General features: G+C 35.1%; 1 long non-coding RNA gene across 1 annotated transcript; it reads right to left on the reverse strand.

The window, feature by feature from the left end:
- Positions 1 to 1,343: 1,343 nt before the first annotated feature.
- On the reverse strand, positions 1,344 to 3,752 carry LOC138863649 (uncharacterized). The gene is made up of 4 exons (XR_011398960.1): positions 3,698 to 3,752; positions 2,758 to 2,853; positions 1,981 to 2,157; positions 1,344 to 1,553 (listed from the first exon to the last, which is right to left on the reverse strand). It is a non-coding gene; the product is annotated as an uncharacterized lncRNA (long non-coding RNA).
- Between the last annotated feature and the right edge of the window lie 1,149 nt (positions 3,753 to 4,901).

The raw sequence follows: 4,901 nt of genomic DNA on the forward strand, positions 1-4,901 counted from the left end.
ATTTGTGCCAACATACATTATTTTTTTTTACAAATATACGTGTTGTATAGTACAAGCATATAATAGTAATTGTTCATGAAACTTAATTATAATCACTTCCATTTGCTTTGAACAATCTTTTGTGAATTAATAGAAATATGAAACACAACAAACTTCATATACATTATGATTCAATCTCATACCAAACGTTTTCTTAACCTATCCTACAGTACTTAAAATTTTCTATTCAAACACAGCCTACATAAAAAAATCAAATAAAATAACAATAATAAGCCAAAGATCCATCGACGACGAGCAATGTCAACAAACATGACAAAGCACAAATTCTTCTCTCGGAAAGTAAAGCAAGCAAAACTCACACTGTTTGGTTTTGTTCCTTCACAACATACCCGAAGACAGGAGACGGGATGCTGCCTTCTTCGCTCTTGAGATGAGGAACGTCCTTGAAAGCGCTTCTTGTGCATTGCTGTATCTGTGGATCAAGTGAATTCAAGTCCTCATGAAGTGTGATTCTTAACAGTATTACTATTACTATTACCATTATTATTATCATTATTATTACTATGGGTTCCAGTCACAATTGTAAAGGGAGACAAAAATGAGATGGGATGGAATCATTCACATTAGAATGATTCGATATAACATGATCAAAAATTCGTTTATTTTTAGAATGCAATATCAAAGGTTTAATCACATATATTAAATTGTGGAATTATTCATTCTCGACCATAACTTATTTTTACATACAAAAGATAGATTGTGTTCAAATTTAATCCTCGTGAATTAAATAAGAGGGAAGTTATTTAATTACCTTTTGAATGAATGATATTGTGATATGGATCTTGGGCTCTCGTTCTCTCGCTGCTGGTGTCTGTTCATTTTGTTCTAAAAAAAAAAAAAAAAAAAAAAATGTGAAAATTAAGGGCAGTAACAGCTGTCTTTTGGAAATTATGGAAGAGAGGGCAGGGAGGAAAGGAGAGAGAGAGAGAGAGAAAGAGAGAGAGAGAGAGAGAGAGAGAGAGAGAGAGAGAGAGAGAGAGAGAGAGAGAGAGAGAGAGAGAGAGAGAGAGAGAGAGAGAGAGAGAGGCAGAGAGAGAAGGAGAGAGAGAGAGAATGAGGAATATAGGCATAAAAATCACAGAGGTAGGGACTATCTAAAATGAATATGCAAATACATAGATAGATAAACAGAGAATGCCAACCTGGTTCTAAGAAATCATCAACATGATTTCAATATACATTTCCTGTGCACCTTATTATCCAACCACCTAACTTTCTCTTCATGATATAACCAAATAAATTCTTTCAAAAAATAAAATTACCATTTCTACACTCACCAGCTCGGGGAAAAAAACTCGCAACAGAACATGGAGACTCGCTGAAGGTTTGAAAAGCAAAAGGAAGAAACTCGTACAACAAAATGTCAGTCTTGCGGCTCTTCCTCTTCCTCTCTGACGAAGAAAAGGACAACCTCGACACGGGGTCTTTCTCTCCTGCAGGAAAGACTCTTGGATTCCACGCGTCGGGGTATCCTCTCCTTTGGGGTCCATGTCCTGAGAGAGAGAGAGAGAGAGAGGTGATAAGGCTCTCTGATCTGAGGAGTCTTCTGTGGTGATATGTTGATAAGGGGAATGAGGATTGAGGTTCTACGCGTCTTAAAATTGATCTGAGACTCGATGTAGTAATATTTTGATAAGGAGAAAGAGGACTGTGATTTGAAGCGTCTTAGAATTGATCTGAGGAGTCTACTGTGGTGATATTTTGTCAAGGAGAATGAGGATTGGGGTTCTAAGTGTCTTAAAATTTGATCTGAGGAGTCTACTGTGGTAATATTTTGTCAAGGAGAAAGAGAACAGTGATTTGAAGCGTCTTAGAATTGATCTGAGAAGTCTAGTGGGGTAATATTTTGTCAAGGAAAATGGTCTGTGATTCTAAAAGTCTTAAAATCCTCTTGTGAACAAACTCTTTCCTCGGTCTTACCTTATGAGGGAAGATCATCCGTGTTGATTCTACGTGTCAGGACATCCTCTTCTGTGGCCGTATCTTCTTAGGGAGCTGGGACTTGGGATTCTAAGCGTCTGTGGCCGTATCTTGTTAGGTGGAGGAGCCTCGTGTGTTTCCAAAGACAGATCATCTTAGCTCTTCGAATTCTTAGATCTGGAAGAGTGGAAGTGTGTGAATATTTCCGTAAGATTATGGAACTCGTTCGAAGGCGATAGTTCTGACTGCTAATGGCTTTGTTTAAGGGTAGTGTGGTAGAATTGATAAATGAAAAAAATACTTTGTACAAAAGATCATAGATAACTAACACATTGAAATAGATGACAATTAAAAGAATGCAAACGTACATATTCGAAGTTAATAGTATTTTTGTTTTTCTTTTTGACATGGAAATCATATACATAATCAAAATACTATAGAATCATATCAGTGTCAACTAACAATGAAAAAGGAAATTCTATACAGGAACACAAAGCCTGTATTGAACTTACTGTTATTGTAACGAAAATTCAGCTGATTCTGTGTCTTCGTCAAACAGGAACGTGTATATTCTCTGTTATATTTGAAGATGAGTTAACCTTAGAAATATCCTCTAGTTATGACCTTTTCACTGAACATTCACAGAACATTTCAACAGCTCGTATATTGCAAACAACGAACGCATATATTACAAATTAAAGATATGGATATTAAAAAAATAAAATAACAGAAATAAAAAAATACAATCGTCAACAAACCAATGATTTTTTTACTTACCTCAAGTGGGGTCAGCAACTTAAGTGGTTCATCTCAAGAGAGACAGAATCTGCTCTTTCTGCGGAGTTTTGCGAAGTAAGAAAATTGCAATGTTGTCTGAAAATAAATAAATGGATATAGTATATATGTATATATGGAGAATGTTAAGAGTGAGAGATAGAGAGATAGGGAGGGAGTGTGCGTGTGTGTGTGTGTGTGTGTGTGTGTGTGTGTGTGTGTGTGTGTGTGTGTGTGTGTGTGTGTGTGTGTGTGTGTGTGTGTGTGTGTGTGAGAGAGAGAGAGAGAGAGAGAGAGAGAGAGAGAGAGAGAGAGAGAGAGTGTGTGTGTGTGAGTGAGAGAGAGAGAGAGAGACGGAAGGGGGGCGAAGGAGTGAGAAAGAGAGAGGGGGGGAGGTGAGAGAGAGAGAGAAGGGAGGGGGCGAAGGAGTGAGAGAGAAAAAGAGAGGGAAGGGGGGCGAAGGAGTGAGAAAGAGAGAGAGATGGAGAGAGAGAGAGAGAGAGAGAGAGAGAGAGAGAGAGAGAGAGAGAGAGAGAGAGAGAGAGAGAGAGAGAGAGAGAGAGAGAGAGAGGGGGGGGGGGAGGGAGAGAGAGAGGGGGAGAGAAGGAAAGAGAAAGGGACAGACACACACGCAAAAATTCGATGTGACTATACATATCCCGTTTTCTATAAGAAATTAAGTGCGTAACATAAACTTCTATTTCATTATAAAACAATGAAATTTAGTAGCAATTAGAACAACATAGCTTCTTATTAACCAAAACTGAAAATAGCAATTAAATATAATCGAATTTATCTGGAATATCATTTTTCAAATCCCCTTTACCCCAAATATCGCAAATCTTTATCTTTTCTTATACCAACTCCAATGAAAATAACATTTTATAAGAAGGCTATACTCTCCCACTCCCATTCAATTAGTCTCAACCATATATACATTTACCTTAATAAGCAAAAGCAGGAGGAAAATTTTTGCAACCTCTCCCCTCCGACGCCAGCGCACGACTGAATTCTCCCTCCGCCCTGGCCATTGTCATGTCTGCCCTTTTCGAAATTTTCCTTCGGTCAGCAATATTTTCCAACGGTCTAGTGACAGTGGAAACTTCCTTCATGACAGCTTGAGGATTGAACTAGCCAATCAGAGCTTGTCGCTGTTCTTTTTTTTGTTCTTTTTTTTCTTTTTTTTTTCGTGTTGTTTGCGCCTTTTGACATTCCTTTGACCTAGCCTCGCCCCGGGTCCCGTTGGGGTTGGATGCTCGGCGCTATTTCTTTGAAGAAGATATGAATGATAATGATGATAATGACGATAATGATAAAAATGATGATGGTATTGATAAAACAGGATGATGATAATAATAACAATGATAATGATAATAATGGTAATAGTAATAATGGCAATGATAATGATAATGATGATAATGATGATAATGATGATAATGATGATAATATCAGTAATAATGATATTAATGATAATAGTAATGGTAGTAGTAAAAATAATATTAATTATAATATTGGTAATTATGATGTGAATGATGATAAAATGATGATGATATTGATAAAAAGGATGATGATAATAATAACAATGATAATGATAATAATGGTAATAGTAATAATGGCAATGATAATGATAATGATGACGATAATGATGATAATATCAGTAATAATGATATTAATGATAGTAGCAATAGTAGTAGTAGAAATAATATTAATGATAATATTGCCAATTATATAATAATAGTAAAGATAATAATGATATGAATAGTAATGATAATAATAGTTATGATAATTATAATGATAACAATAAAAATATAATAATGATAATGATGATAGTAATGGTGATGATAATAATAATAGCAATAAGGATAACAATAGTGACAATGATAATTATGATAACGATATCAATGATAATGAAAATAATGACAATAATAATAAGAATAACAATGATTATATTTAAAATGATAATGATGATACTATTATCATTACCATTATTATTATGGATAATGATAATACTAGATATACAACAACAACAACAATAATAATGGTGCAAATAACAATGATATAGATTATCGGACAAGTAATAGCAATGATAATGGTAGTACTATTGATAATGATAACGATGATAATGATGGTAATGATAAAGGTAATGT

Source organism: Penaeus vannamei, chromosome 12 (genome assembly GCF_042767895.1).
Source record: "Penaeus vannamei isolate JL-2024 chromosome 12, ASM4276789v1, whole genome shotgun sequence".
In the NCBI taxonomy this organism is placed as follows: domain Eukaryota; kingdom Metazoa; phylum Arthropoda; class Malacostraca; order Decapoda; family Penaeidae; genus Penaeus; species Penaeus vannamei.